This window comes from Geotrypetes seraphini, chromosome 3, assembly GCF_902459505.1.
Source record: "Geotrypetes seraphini chromosome 3, aGeoSer1.1, whole genome shotgun sequence".
NCBI classification, from domain to species: Eukaryota; Metazoa; Chordata; class Amphibia; order Gymnophiona; family Dermophiidae; genus Geotrypetes; species Geotrypetes seraphini.
This window is the reverse complement of record NC_047086.1, coordinates 257,447,253-257,463,827: the sequence shown is the minus strand read 5'-3', so window position 1 is coordinate 257,463,827 and position 16,575 is coordinate 257,447,253. Positions and strand designations below refer to the sequence as shown.

Sequence of the window (16,575 nt, the reverse complement as noted above, 5' to 3'; positions counted from 1 at the left end):
ACACCCGATAGGCAGGGCCTTAGGCATCCTGGCCAAACAGAGCCTTAGGATCCTTCCCGATGCAACCACTTGTTCCCGTTCTACTCCACTCAGGATTTTGTAGACTTCAATCATATCTCCCCTCAGTCCTTTTCCAAGCTGAAAAAACCTAACTGTTTTAGTCTTTCCTCATACAAGAGGAGTTCCATCCCCTTTATCATCTTCGTTGCTCTTCTTTGAACCTTTTTCTAGTTCTACTATATCTTTCTTGAGATAAGGAGACCAGAATTGAATGCAATACTCCAAATGAGGTCGCGCCATGGAGTGATACAGGGGCATTATAACATTCATAGTCTTGTTAACCATCCCTTTTAAAATAATTCCTAGCATCCTGTTTCATCGTATTGTCTATGATGATACCCAGATCCTTTTCTTGGGCACTAATCCCCAAGGTGGACCCTAGAATCCCGTAACTGTGATTCAGGTTATTCATCCCAATGTATATCACTTTGCATTTGTCCACATTAAATTTCATCTGCCATTTGGACGCCCAGTCATCCAATTTCCTAAGGTCTGAAGAGTTTTTCCTTATTCTTTTGTTAAAAGTCGAAAAAGACATGGATTTCTGTTAGCATCAACTGTGCAGGATCGATTTGTACTAGTCTGGCTTGTTTAGTTTTACAATGGATGTATTGATGTTCTTCTGCTCACTGCAGTATGTAAGATGCTGCCTTTTTCTAGGTACACTCTTGTTGTGCGAAGTGTGGATTGTTACTAAAAATCATGTTTTTCATATAGATGAGGGGATGTCAAAAACTGATAGGCCCCGGGTGTCACATATGCTAGGTACGTCACTGTGGAAAAGTGCACAGTACATAGGCCTCATAATCCTAAAACCTAGTATTACTTGAGCCCCACTGGGATCCCTACTAAACCACACAGAAAGCTGCTGCAAAATCCATATTAGAAAGAGAACCACAGCAACCTTTTGGAGTGAGTGTGTAATCAGGGGCCCTCTCCACCTCTTAGCAGTAAGCCCACTGCAGTGGTCCCTACATCTTCAGGTTCTTGGCCCTATCTTAGATTAAGCACACCAGGGATCAGGGTTCAGGGATTTGTGTCAGATGAAACTGAGATGCTTTTGAGCAATACTCTTAATTGCCCAATTGCCCTGTGATATGCCCCTCAGATAAAGGCAAGGTGCCTGTTTATTACATTTGACTTCACCTATAGTACTGAGCATATAGTACCGAGTTACCTAGACTGAGGCGCCAGTTAATAGAATAGCCCCAGTAGTCATTAAACTGGCTAATCATTAGCTGTATCATGATGTTTTGTCTATGTTCATAATTTGTGCCTGTATGATGTTTATGCACCCCTTAGATTCAAGCGGTTTATAAATTTTGAAAATCAATCAATCAGTGAATATGAGGCAGAACACAAGACACATTATTGAGCATCTTTTTTTGCAATGAAGCAATATATTCTAGTTCTCCATAACTAAGGTGACCATATGTCCCGTTTTCAATGGGACAGACCTGTTTTCGGACCGACCATCCCATTGTCCCGACCCACTGCTTTGGGACACCGAAATGTCCCATTTTCAGGGACAGCGTCCCGAAGCTGTGTGTGGGGACACTGGGATGGGCGATCGCTATCCCTCCCTGCTGCGCCGATTCAAACCCTGGTCCACCGCCACTGCTTCTTGCCTTCTTCTCAACGTCAATTTTGACGTCGGAGAGGAAGTTCCGGGCCAGTCAATCGCTGCCTGGCTGGCCTGGAACTTCCTCTCCGATGTCAGAATTGACGTCAGGAAGAAGGCAAGAAGCAGCGGTGGTGGACCGGGGTTTGAATAGGCACGGCAGGGAGGGAAGGAGGGAGGCTGACAGGCAGTGGCGGTACATGGGTGGGGGGGGGGGTGGAGGGGTTTGAATCAGGCCCTGGATGGAGGGAGGGAGGGAAGGAGATAGGCAGGCAGGCATTGGGGGAGGGGGTGGGACAAAGGCTAGAAGGCAAGACATAGGAAGGAGGTACTGGGGGCACTAAGGACACAGGATGGAGGCACTGGAGGCACTAAGGACACAGGACAGAGGTACGGGGTACTAAGGACACAGGACAGAGGCACTGGGAGCACTAAGGACACAGGACAGAGGCACTGGGAGCACTAAGGACACAGGACAGAGGCACTGGGGCACTAAGGACACAGGACAGAGGCACTGGGAGCACTAAGGACACAGGACAGAGGCACTGGGAGCACTAAGGACACGGAGGCACTGGGGGCACTATGGACATGAGAAGGAGGCACTGGGGGCACTAAGGACATAGGAAGGGGCACTAAGGACATAGGAAGGAGGCACTGGGGACACTAAGAATATAGGAAGGAAGGAGGGAGGGAATAGAAAGGGACAATTGTTGTGCCTGAGTGCAGAAAGAAAGGATACACAGTCAGATGGAAACGCAACCAGAGACTCATGAAATCACCAGACAGCAAAGGTAGGAAAAATGATTTTATATTCAATTTAGTGATCAAAATGTGTCAGTTTTGAGAATTTATATCTGCTGTCTATATTTTGCACTATATTTGTTTATTTTTCTGTAGTTACTGAGGTGACATTGCATATTTTAAAGTCATCTGCCTTGACATCTTTGAAACCCCCCCCAATATAAATGATAATTAACATTTTCTCTGCGTATAATATGCTTTGTAGTTTTTTAAAATTTTTATGGTTACCATTATGAATTAATAAGATATTATGTGTACATGAAAAATGAATAGAAGAAATTGGGGGTGGGATTGGGGGCGAGGCTGACAATTAATAGATGTCCCCTTTTGATGAAAAAAATAAATGGCCACGTTATCCATAACGCTCTCACAGCAGACTAGATAATCTCAATTTGCTTTCTTCAGGGCAAGATACACCAGCACCTCACAATATCCTCCCAGTTCCATCTCCTGCAAATCAAGGTTACCTCCATGGAATAAGTATTATACTGATATGCTGGACAATCCCACATAAATAGTGGGACTCCATTTTCTCACTTATGTTTAGGAATCCTTTCAGATATTCATCTTGGTCCAACCAAGTAAACAAACTGTCACTGATGGCAGTGAGAGTTCTTTCTTTCCTGCAATATAACTAGAGTATGCTTACCCAGTTGAGCTGGTTGAGTGAGAAAAACCTGCCCCATCTTCTTATGCTAACCACACATTATGGCTAATGTATGTATAACTGTTAACTCCATGGCATTTGTTAAATGGCATGGCTATCTTTGGGTAAAATATGAACTTGAGACCATACTCTTATGGAAAGACAGTCATCTCATTGATGACACCCTAGTGCTCTAGTGTCACTGAGTCCTGTTCCTACCCTATATATTTCACTAAGATAAGGTGGAATTTTTATCTTTGTTGCCATTAACAGGATTCCTAGCTGAACGCTTCCTGACAACCTTCAGATTGACAGGTCTAAATATCAATCTCATGTCTTCAGGAGTCTCTGAATGTTACTTCCAGGGCCCCATTAATAGCAGCTGTGCCAATGGCAGGCTATACAATTTTTGACTGTAATATCAACTTGCTCTATGACAAGAAGAGAAGAGGAAAAGTAATTGAACTGGTAGCTTTAATTATTTTTCATTATACGAGAAATCTTCACAAAGTTTCTACAGTTTAATTTTTTTAAACACTATTAAAATCTCAAAAACAAATTACGATATATTTTTCCCAGCGTCCCATTAACTTCTTAATACCATCAGAAAAGAATGTTTTTGGGTTGAGTGCGAAAATATGAAAGTGCGGAAACTTTTTGAAGAACCCTATAAGTTTTTGTTAGCAATAATACTCTCAGAGTGAAATTCAAAACAATTAAAATGATCAGGAGAGGCTCCTGCTCACTTGAATATCTTGTCTTTGGCTAACTACTGTTCTTCAGCGGCACTTAACCAGTTAACACAGTTAAATACTCTTGGTTAGCACCTGTGCCAAAACCATTAACTTGTGGGTGTTCTGGGGCAGAACTGGCAGTTAAGTGCCAATATTCAGTCCTTGCCTGCATAAGATATAAAATAAGATAAGATATGTGACTGCTTAAATTTGGCTGCATGATTTGCAGTCTTAAAGAGGTTCGGCTTGTGCAGTCAAGGGCTGAACATTGCACTTCACCACATAAGGTTTAGCAGCCACCCTAAAACCTGATATTCAGTTCTGATGCATGAGCCAGGCACTCAATATCTGAGAATATAGCCAGCAGTGGTATTTTATTTTGGGAACCATAGTCACCATGTGTTGTGTACTGAAAGAATGAAATGCCAAAGCTTTGTATGCATGTTTTATTTCAGTTTTGATATCCCACCTATCATAAAATGTCTAAGCGGCGAATATAACAGATGCATCCTGTCTTTCAGAAAAAACCCCCAATATTTAGCAGGACTTTGCTGGAGAGATTGGTTCCCAGCCGGCTAAGTACCATTTGGCTGGCTAAGCTCTGATATTCAATGGGGGATAACTGGCTATCTCCTGCTGAATATCCCATTCACCGGATTGGCTGGTGACTGGATATGTCACGCAACGTAGCTAGTCGCTGCCAATATTCAACGACTGACTGGCTAAGGCTAGCGGTGAGATTGAGATAGACCCGCCTAAAAAGCAGGTCTATCTTTCACCACTTTGCCTTAGCTTGCCAGCTGCTGAATATCGGTTTAGCCGAGTAAATCTGAGGTGGCAAACTTTGACCCAGATATTCAATGCCAGTGTATGGATATGACCCCCAGCATTGAACATCCAGGATAACCCAGACCGAGGGAGGTAACCGGGCTGCCTCCTGCAGTCTCAGTATTGGGCTCCCAGTATATATTTTTATTCAGCTAGTTTAGCTGGATGGTTTTGCTTTAAACTTTTAAATGTATTCTGTTAGCAAAGGGGTGAGCAACCTTTATACACAGAAGGCCACATGAATGTCGATGCTGCACTCAGAAGGCCGCAATGTAGGAACTGGAAAGGCACTGAGCTCTATAGACCACAGTTCATCAACCGCCGGTCCGTGGACCGGTGTCGGTCCGCAAAAAAATGTTGCCGGTCCGCGAAGGATTCGGGTACCCGCCGCAGCAAAAAGTGCCGGCGTCAGCGGACGTGCAACTTCCTGTTGCCGTCGCTATGCCGACACTCCTGCCTTCCACCTCCTACTTTTGCCGCGTATGTCTCCGCACCCCCAGACAAGCAGGGGCAGCTCCGTGTGCTTTTAACTTCGGCACACAGTTGCCCCTAAGCAGTATTTTAGTCGCGCTTTCATGAGGCAGCCTCGGGGCCTTTGGTAGGCCGGCCCGCTTCGATGATGCGTTGTGGGCTGGCCTACCAAAGGCCCCGAGGCTGCCTCATCAAACCGCGGCTAAAATACTGCTCAGGGGCAACTGTGTGCCGAAGTTAAAAGCACACAGAGCTTCCGCTAGCCTACATAGAGGAAACATTTGCTAGAGAGGGAAGGAGGGAAGGGAGAAGGGGTACTCCTGGACAAGGGAGGGGAAGGGGCTACTGCTGACAGGGGAGAAGGGAAAGGGAAGGGACGAGAATTACTGTTGGATAAGGGGAGGAGGAAAGGGAGAAGGAGTACTCCTGGACAAGGGAGGGGAAGGGGCTACTACTGACAGGGGAGAAGGGAAAGGGAAGAGACGAGAATTACTGTTGGATAAGGGGAGGAGGAAAGGGAGAAGGGGTACTCCTGGACAAGGGAGGGGAAGGGGCTACTGCTGACAGGGGAGAAGGGAAAGGGAAGGGACGAGAATTACTGTTGGATAAGGGGAGGAGGAAAGGGAGAAGGAGTACTCCTGGACAAGGGAGGGGAAGGGGCTACTACTGACAGGGGAGAAGGGAAAGGGAAGAGACGAGAATTACTGTTGGATAAGGGGAGGAGGAAAGGGAGAAGGGGTACTCCTGGACAAGGGAGGGGAAGGGGCTACTGCTGACAGGGGAAAAGGGAAAGGGAAGGGACGAGAATTACTGTTGGATAAGGGGAGGAAGAAAGGGAGAAGGTACTGCTGGACAGGGGAGGAGGAACATTGGAAGGGAACAGCTGGCCGCGAGATTAGAGGAGGGGAAGGAGTCAGGATGGAATAGAGAGATCAGATGAGGGAAAGGGGAGAGACAGAGGAATGACAAAGTAGAAAGAGATTGATGCTGGGAAGGGGGTCAGATGAAAAATAAGGAAAGAGGGACAAAGATGCTAGATCTGGTGTAGGAGAGAGAGGCATAGAAAGAACGCAGATACCATATTGAAGGGGGAGGGGTAGAGGGCAGACAGTGGATGGAAGAGGCAGATGCTGGATTGAAGAGACAGAGGGCACTCGCTGGATGGAAGAGAGTGAAAAGAAGATGAAAGCAGAAACCAGAGACGACAAAAGGTAGAAAAAAATAATTTTATTTCTATCTTGTGATTAGAATATATCAGATTTAAAATATGTATCCTGCTAGAGCTGATGTTAGACATAGCTGGGGCGTGCAAAGCCCAGGCAGTACGTCTTTAGCTTCCAGCTGGCTTAGGGCTCTCTCTGACCAGGAGGCAGTTGCCCTAGTTCCACTCCCCTAACACCATTCCTGCCATGTGTGACTGTGGTATTCTGTTAGCATGATATTTGTGTAGCATTCTGTAATAATTTGGCTTATTCAGTTTTCTTGATAGTAGAGGGGATATATGTGAAGGGGAGGGGAGACGGGGGTTTTGTTGATCCTTGCCCTGTATTATTTATATCTATAAAATGACAATTGTACAGAATATTGTTTCTTTTTATAGTTTAATAAAATACGTTCAATATAAAATCATAACTATTTGAGGCTTGTGCGGATGGGATCAGATGGTTAATGGGACCGAGCTCGTGGGGATGGGACGGCAATGGGGTTTAAAAAATTTTCAGTCTTATTAGTTTGCCGGTCCACGAAATAATTATTTTATTTCCGCCGGTCCATAGGTGTAAAAAGGTTAAAGAACACTGCTATAGACATTCTGTGATAAATAAATAAATAAGTAAAATGAAACTAAATATGGAAATGGAACTTGATATACTGCCTTTGGTTTACATAATCAAATGGGGTTATATATTTTAGAGAGGTACTTATTTTGTACTTGGTGAAATGAAGTGTTAACCGGCTTGCCCAGTCATAAGGAGCTGCAGTGGGAATTGAACTCACAACCTCAAGATGTTGAGGCAGCTGCTCTAACCACTAGACCACTCCTCCACAAATTGCTGGAATGGCTATTCTGAAAATTCTTGTAAAATACAGTATTTAAAATCACCATAGTTCTGGTGAATGATGTTTTCTGTGTATGCTTCCCGTGGTCTCGAGTGCTGCATAAAATTCAATGGTGGGTCGCAGGTTGCCTAACCCTGTATTAGCAGGTACTTGATTTTCTTATCTGTCTTGTGGCTAACTGTGAAGGAGTTATAAATCACATTAATTTACTTTATTTCAGTTTTATCAATTGTCACCTGCCGGGGCTGCATGAAGACTGTGGGGGATCGCTGACAGGTGGCAGCACGGACCTTGGCATGACTCCCATGGAGGGAGACCCTACAAAGCCTATACAGAGTTCTTTGGTAAATAAACAAAACCCAAAATGCTTCAGACCATTGCAATCCCCTTTTAATCCACAGTTCAGACAAAAACAAACATTAACAGGTTTTCTGCACTGACTGCTACTCAGTTTAATAGTTCCTCAATGAGTAAATAACTCCCCCCCACAAAACTATTTCACTAGCTTCTACTCCAATAACCAATAGTTCATAGTAGCCAGTTTGTATTCCCAAGAATTCAAGATCTTCTCCCAAGTAAGTAACACAGAATCCAAGATAATGTCCTGGGGCAGCTCCAGGCACTTCAAATGCTGCTATTTCCATACTTTCTTCTGGGGCCTCCAGCTTAGTAGTATTCTGAGATTCAGGGCTTTCCCACTCTATTGGCTCCTGCTTGGCGGCTTGCCCTTGCCTGGCCAGAAGAGTCTTATCTGCCAGGTCTTCCTGAGCTGCCTCCTTCACACTCTTTGAGAGCTGTTTTAAACTGTTAAAGGCACTCCCTAGCTTAGATGGCTGGAGCACAGGTTTGTCTGCTCTCTGGCTTCCTCTCAGTTCACTGGGCATATTATGGCTTGGGAACTGACTGCACTTTCTATGGAAACTTACTCCCTCTTTTATGTGCGCTATGCTTTTTAGCACGTGATAAATATTAGCGCACACTAATCATGCGCTAAATGCTAACAAGGGCATGTTATCCTATGGACGCGTTAGCGGTTAGTGCATGTGCTAAACGCTTGCTAAAATGCTTAGCGCACCTTAGTAAAAGAGGACCTTACTCTCCTGACAGGTTCTAGCTCAAGGATGAGTTCTGGGTCAGGATCAAGCTCGTTTCCTTCTGGATAGACAGCCCTGACTCCTGCAGCCCCTGAGGCTCTATATTCAGCTGGTTTTCTGCTTCTGGGAATTGGTTTAGTAATGGGCTTCACTATGACAGGTTCATAACTAGGGATGGAAATGTCACAAAATTAATTCTTAATGACTGATTTTTGATTGGTATAGTGAGCTCATAGATAACTTAAGCAGAACCATCAGAAGATGACCTGTTACTTTCTGAAAGGATCTGTTTAAGTATTTGTGAGGTTGACACTTCAATCAGGAACTTACAGTAAGCAACCATGAAACAAATCATAATCATAAATTTACTTCAGTTTTGAATTAATGTATGAGACATCTGTGTCACAATCAGTCACTAGGCATAAGAAGGAGCCTAAGTAAAAAAATACAATTGTGCTAAACAAGGTTTATCATGAGACTTGATAACATTTTTATTTGCAGCTTCAAATGTATGTATATATGTGTGTTTATATATACTGCATATATATATGCAGTATATATATATATATATATATATATATATATATACTGCAGTATATATTTTTATATATATACTGCAGTATATATATATTTATATATATGTACTAATCTTACGCTAATCAGCTAACTCATGCGAATGCCCATACGCTAATAAATTAACACGGGAGACACCTATTCTCTGACCCTAAGGATTCCTCGAGTATTAAATAAATAAATTTTATATTTATAAATAAATATTTATAAATTTTATATTTATAAATATATATATATATATATTTAATACTGGAGGAATCCTTAGGGTCAGAGAATAGGTGTGTCTCGTGTTAATTTATTAGCGTATGGGCATTCGCATGACTTGGCTGATTAGCGTAAGATTAGTACGGGAGCCCTTCCCATCTACAAAATAGGTGACAAAATAGTCATTTTGAATTTAGTACAAGGTTATTTATAGGGAAAGCTAAATTGCACCCATATCAGAGCTGTGCTAAAAATAAAAAAAATAAAAAATGGCTTCACCATGTGGGTAACCCACATGCTAAAAATAGCACAGACCACAGAGCAGCTTATTGAAAGGGCCCCTTAGGCAGGCAAGTTATGCCTCCTTTGAAGCTGGTGTAACTTTATAATGGAGCTACAGCTTAGGCAATTTTATGAAGCTACACAGGTGCAAATGTTTAGATTCACACTGATGCCCTCTTTGTTTCTATTGTGGCAATAAGAACAATTGAAATATAGACAGCAAATTGCAGCAGAGGAGAGTTTTTTGCTGAAACAGATCTGACTGGCAGAAACACAATATCATGCAGGAGCAACTTTTTAGAATCCAGGTAAATTTTCAACTTTATATTTATTTGACTAGTATGCTGCATTAGCTGTTAAAATAAGATACTGTTGAAGAAGTCCGTAGAGAAATGGACTGAAAATTATGGGCTCCTTGTACGAAGGTGTTCTAGTGGTTTTAGCGCGCGCTAGATGCCAATGACTCCATAGAGCTGGCGTTCGTATTTTCCATGTAGTGCGGGGTTAGTGCATGGCATTGTAGTGCGCGCTAAAAACTCTAGCGCACCTTTATAAAAGGAGCCCTATATCTAAAAGATCACAACTAAGTATTTATGTCCTATGTGATGTTCGATGTCGTATGATCTCCCTAGGATGAGAATCCATTATAAACAGAATATTATATGCTGCTAGTGAGACTATATCAGATTTGTCTTGACACTTCTCCAGGTTTAAGCTGGATCATATTTTGATTGCCTTTATAACAAATGCACAAAATATGCACCTATATTCTCTTCAGAAACTTAAAAATGACCCTCCCTTCGCATAGTTTGCTATCTGTAGTGCACACGAAAAGGTCCTCAGCATACACTTTAAACTTTATTGTAAAGGTCCCCCCTATTTTTTTTTTTTCTGTGATATGTTAATATTGAACTCCTAAATATAAATATTTGCTGCCTTGGTTCTCTCTATTACGAACCACAAAAGAATGTAATAAATATCTCAACTGTCTGCAGTCTGTAGTTACAGCATATTTCTTCTGCATTTTCTAGATGAAATAGGTATAAATAATATCAGCAATTTTTATGTAAATTACATGCCATGTCCCAGTGGTACATTTCATTTAATATTCTCCCTAAAATAAGTTCAAAACAAGAACCCACTGGGAATGCCATAAATCTGTGAGAAAACAATTTTATTGCACTTACATTTCAGCTCTGCAAGAAAACCTACATCATCTAGTGCAGAACTAGAATGTTGGAATTACTCAAGTGGTAAATATATATGTACTTTTTTCATCCTTTATGATGTGTCCTGTGGAATCTTGTTATGTTCTTGTGATGCAAATTTTTCTCTTGTCAAGGCTGAGGCAGTGAGCATCAACTTGTATTATTCTGGCTCTGATTATGGTGTACTGGTCCGCCAATGGAATATATATCTAATGCACTCACTTAGAAATATAAGCAGTTTATGTTCACCCAAACTAGCACCAAATAGAGGAACTGAAGTATCAAAATACAAACATACAATACCAACCCCAGTTATCTATGCTGAGTATACTGCCTTACTATTTCCTGCTTAGATGCAACACTTCATCTAGTACAGTGGTCTCAAACATGCGGCCCGGGGGCCACATGCGGCCTGCCAGATACTATTATGAGGCCCTCGATATATTTATTATAATCACAAAAGTAAAATAAAACAGTTTCTTGATCATATGTCTCTTTAGCTATAAATGACAATATTATTATTAAGACTTAGCCAAAAGGAAAAATTTATAAACTATAAAGAGTTTTACCTCATGCAAAATGGTCATTTCTTTATTAACTTTTTTTTCTGAGGCCCTCCCAAGTACCTACAAATCCAAAATGTGGCCCTGCAAAGTTTGAGACCACTGATCTAGAGGACGAAAAAGGCCTCAGAAGCCACAGGGATAATTACTACCCCGGAACTGTGAAGGAAGGAGCTACATGTACAGACAGGCTCCCTTGCATGCTTTTATCATAGGCCACTAGAAAAACCTCCTTTTTATGATAAGTGTAGATTTCAAACATAAATTTTATGCATAAGTTTTACATGTACTAAAATTTGAAAAAATGTGAAATATGCAGAAAATGCTTATCTTAATGTTGGTCTTTAATGAAGTGAACTTCTGCCTTCTCTCACTGTCATCACAGACTCAGTGTTTGCAATGGATTACATGTTTCCATAGCCAGTGGTGGCCATCGTTTCACGATGTAAAATTATTTCTTCAGATCACTGCGAAGCAATAGCCATTCAAATTATTTCACTAAGAAATTAACTACAACGGATTGATCTTAAGACCACATTAATGCATGAAAGCTTTTGATTCCTAATTGCTGTTTTTAGGGCCCCTTTTACAAAGCTGCAGTAGTAATGCTGCCACAGTAAATGCAACAAAACCCAAAGGAATTGAATAAGCTTCTGTGCATTTACTGCAGCAGCATCGCTACTGTGACTTTGAACAGTAAAAGGGGTCCATAGGGCCTGATATTCAGATGGCAGGAGTTAGTCAGGATGATTCCCATGGGCAGCGCCGAGCTTGGATATTCAGTATGGCAGCCAAGTGAATATTCAGCGCTGGCCAGCTAAGTTTATAGCCACCAAAGATAGGTCAGTTATTTAAGCAGTTTGAATTGGTCGTTAAACTTAGCTGGTCAGCCCTTCAAATTTTCCAGATAGCTGGCTAAGTGATGTGATATAGCCAGCTATCAATCTGCTAAGAGCTAATATTGAGCAGCCATCTAAGGCTGAATATTAGCACTTAGCTGGCTAAATGCTATTTATTCGGACAGAAACTGTTCCTGATTGGTTAAATACCGCTGAATATGGGGCTAATAGCTATTCTGGCTGGAGGAAGTGGGGCACAATGATTTTCCTCTCTTTATCTATCTTTTCTCTGACAAAATATGTACTTTTTCTTACAGCTTCCTTTCTTTTTTCTATTTTAAAAATATTTTTGTTTAGTTAACATTTGATGACTTTAAACCAGTTAGATGAGCTATCGAGCAGTACAGTATATCAAATATTTACTTGTATATGTACTTGAACTTTAATGTCTTACCCATTGATTGGGGAGTACAAGCCAGATTTTGATTAACTTTTCCAGAAGTCTATTTGGTTGCCGATACTGAAGCTGCAGCAGGATTAAAAAATGGTTCGCTGAAGCAGCCCCAATTAGGAGAAACAAGAAACCCTTGTTGGGGCTTTGTGCGGCAGCAGCACTATAATTGGGATTTCCATAGAAGCGGTGTATTGATGTAATAAGAGTGATAACAGTTTTAAAGAAGGTATTGCATATCTTTGTGAAATTGGAGTACAGCTGAAAAGGGGTCTGCTCACTGAAAGAGTACTTGGACTTTGTACAGGTATCTTTTTTGGTTCTTAAATACTGATTTTGGGCTGATTTGAATTATGAAATCTTTTTGACAGCTTCCAGAAATGTCTCCTCAAGGACAGGGGCATAGATACATGGTACTTGGAGTTTTTTTTAGGGGTCACTTTGGCACCGAGGTCCTTTTCATCAGTAAATAATGGTGATATAAGATTCTGTTATTGGAGAGGATATTTTGTAGATTGTTAATTTTTCTCTCCACTCTATTTCTTGATTAGACACTGGAGATCAGTTATAGGGCACAGAATGGAGTAGGTCACTGGGTCCACCAATATTTTACCCAGCACAGCAACATTTTACCCAGCAACAAGAGCTTGGAACAGGACCTCCACTCAAAAAATGTTCCTCTGCCCTTGAGATCAGTTATAGCGCGGACAACTGAGCGCAGGGCTTAATCGCGCCGAAGAAAACCCGTATTTTAAAGGGCTCTGATGGGAAGTGTGGGTGTGGGGGGGAACCCCCCCACTCTACTTAATAGGGATCGCACTGCCATGTTGGGGGGGTGTAACCCCCACATTATACTGAAAACTTAACTTTTTCCCTAAAAAACAGGGAAAAAGTTGTTTCCAGTATAATGAAGGGGGTTACAACCCCCCAAACCCCTCACAATGCCAGCGTGATCTCTAATAAGTAAAGTGGGGGGGTTCCCCACCAACACCCCCCATTGGAACCCTTTAAAATACGTTTTTTCTTCGGCACGATGAAGTCCTGCGCTCAGTTGTCTGCGCTCGGTTGTCGGCGTGCCTTTGTCCTCGCGCGCTTTAGACTATGAACCATGTGGAACACATTGCCAGGATTTTTAAGATTATGTAGAGAGAAATTGTTATTTAAGAAGCAGTTGAGAAAACTCTTTTCTTTGTTAAAGCTTTTTATTAACTCTGAAGCGTACTGAAGAGTAATTTATAGTTCAAACAGGATGAACATTTTTATTAGCATCATGCTAGTTTTAGTGATTATATTTGGAAGGATAGGATGCATATATTATATTATGTTTGAGTATGTATGTTTTCTACTGTAATCCACTTAGGTAATAAGCGGGGAAGAAATTTTTGTATATAAATATATAAATATTCCATACCATCTTGAACCAGACACATTTACTATTGCTTTAATGGCTAGCGTGCCTTAGTAAAAGGAACCCTGTTCTGTAAGGAAACTTTTTATTTTGACATTTTACTTAGTATGGAATAAAAGCGGATTAAAAATGTTTTAAATAAATAAAAACCTAATAAATGAATAAAATTAAACATATATAAATGTTTGAAATCACATTTAAACACTCCCATTTCTACCAACATATCAACTGGTATATTTTGGCATAAAAATTGTCTTAAAATGGAATCTCCTGTCTAAGCCTTTGCAGAAACACCACTAGACATCAAGCTAAGCTATCTGTTTGTGCTGCTTTTTAAAGATGACACATAGTCCAAACAGACCAAAATGCAATTGCATTAATCCACATGATATGCATGCTGAAGTAATTATTCAAATGCTTACATTTTTCTTTTTTTTTTTTTTTTTTTATTATTTATGTATAAATTTCAAATTTACAATCAAGATAAATGCTTACATTTTTCTGTGGGGCACTGTAGCTTGGTGTTTGATCATTTGTTCATATTCAAGATGTCTGTTTCAAAATTATCATATACTTCCCATGAAGTACAGGTCCATTCTGTTCTCTTGACTCAGTAATGGAATAAAATTACTCTTATGATGTCTTCAAAAATGATGTAGACTAACACAACCTCTACATCAATGTCAAAGGTCAACTTTCTGCAGACAAAAGAAGATCTATAGTGGTTATGGATAGTACTTAAGTGCATGAAGTTGAAAGATACTTGGCAGGCACCTCTTTATATGAATGGTTAGATCACGATCCTACCTTTGCAAAGAAATGGAAGTGGATAAGCTTTTATCTTCAGAAATGAATTGTTTACAGGTACAATTTTCTGTGATGCCAATGATTTAACATACTTCATAAAAAATTGCTACGTCCTCCTGGTCTCACTAATTTCTTCAAAGGAATTCCCAACAGAGTCTTGATCAATTTTTGTTGCTAAGTTTTTGTGTCCTTTTATTCTTTATCTTAGTACATTAGATAATCTACAGATATTAGGGTACAATAAAATTATGAGGGGGCTTCTTCTTTTGAGCAGTTGGTTACAGCTGACATAGAAACACTATAAAGCAATATAATCCAAAATGCAGTCAATTCAAGAGTTGATTTGAATTATGACACACCTGGTACTGGATCCTCACTAATTTTTTGGGCAATTTAGCATGAATCATGTTTACAAAAATTGTTTTCATCTTTAGAAATTGGTACTATTAAGGGTACTTGAATGAGAGCCTTATAGCACCAGATGTAGCTAATATTTGAGGATATTAAGCCCTAATGTGCACTTAGGGCCAAATTCTATAAACAGTATTCCAATTGTAGGTGGTGGTAGGCGTCCTACCACTATCTAACCAGCCAATCAGGATGCACATTTAAAAAAAAAAAAATCCAACAACCGCCTATTGCCTACACTATAGCCATCTGTCGCGGGTGCAGGGAGGTGCCAAGGGACACTTAAGCTCACTCAAGACTGGGCATGGGCGTGGTTTTTCCCTAAGTGGCCTTAGGTGAGCTTAAGTGGCCCTAGGTATCTCTGTAGGGGCACGATAGGTACTTGATATGTAGACCAGCAAAATGCTGGCCTATATTTCAAATAGACGCGGCCGCTTAACTGATCGCAGCAAGGAAATCTCCCTGCCATGATCAGCTGAGCAGCCGTGGTAGGGAACCCCCAAACTCCACTGCAAGTTGGATGGCAGGAGGGATGCCCACTTCTTCCCACTGCCATCCCTGAACCCCCCTCACACTGTCTGTGGCAGGAGGAATGATTACTCCCTCCTGTTGGAACCCCCAAAACAACCCCCAGCAGAAGGGATGCCCAATACCTCCTGCCACAAACCCCAAACCAATCCCCATCTGGGCTACTCCCTCCTGCCACATAAAGCAGTGAAAAGTCTAATAGACTCTCAGAGTGGCCCACTCTGTCTCAAGCACCAATATTCAATCCAAGATATATGTGAAGGAGGGATCCTCAGTGTGAAGGATAAGCGAAGGGAGAGAATTCTCCAGCGCTTTACACACACTGTTGAAGATATAATAACCTCCACCTGCACACCATCACTGGACCCCTCTGGTGTGCCCAAATTAATCACAAAACAGTGAATGAAATAATTACGTGATATAAATTAATCACAATACTACAGTGCTAAAGTGAGTGCCTCAATGAATGCATGGAGTGGAATACTATCGTGTAGATGACTGGCTGGCTTCATTGGGGCTCTGATTGGCTGCTTGTTCATGATGTGTTCTCTGTTAGCTCCTCCCCCCTCCTGCCGGCTGGCTTGTTCTTGTGCCGTTCATGGCCTAATTATTGCTGTCCGTCCAGTACAACAGGTTCCTGAGGAAGGGACCCAAAGTCTCTGAAACCGGGCTTGGTAGAACCTGAATCTGGCAGCACTTTCTTCTGCCCTGCCATTGATTCCAGCTCTTCTGACCATGCCTTCAAGCTAAGTCTGCTGTTTTTTACCTAGTAGTCGGCTGGGGGATTCCCAGAGCACCCTACTCTGTCTTCACTTTAGCACTATAGTATTGTGATTAATTTATATCACATAATTATTTCATTCACTGTTTTGTGATTAATTTGGTCACACCAGAGGGGTCCAGTGATGGTGTGCAGGTGAAGGTTATTATTTCTTCAACAGTATGTGTAAAGCGCTGGAGAATTATCTCCCTTCGCTTATCCTTCACATAT

At 41.4% G+C, this 16,575-nt stretch overlaps 1 long non-coding RNA gene across 1 annotated transcript; it reads left to right on the top strand.

The window, feature by feature from the left end:
- Nucleotides 1-7,438: 7,438 nt before the first annotated feature.
- On the top strand, nucleotides 7,439-13,123 carry LOC117356797. The gene is made up of 4 exons (XR_004538715.1): nucleotides 7,439-7,563; nucleotides 9,573-9,680; nucleotides 10,567-10,625; nucleotides 12,482-13,123. It is a non-coding gene; the product is annotated as an uncharacterized LOC117356797 (long non-coding RNA).
- The last annotated feature ends 3,452 nt before the right edge of the window (nucleotides 13,124-16,575 follow it).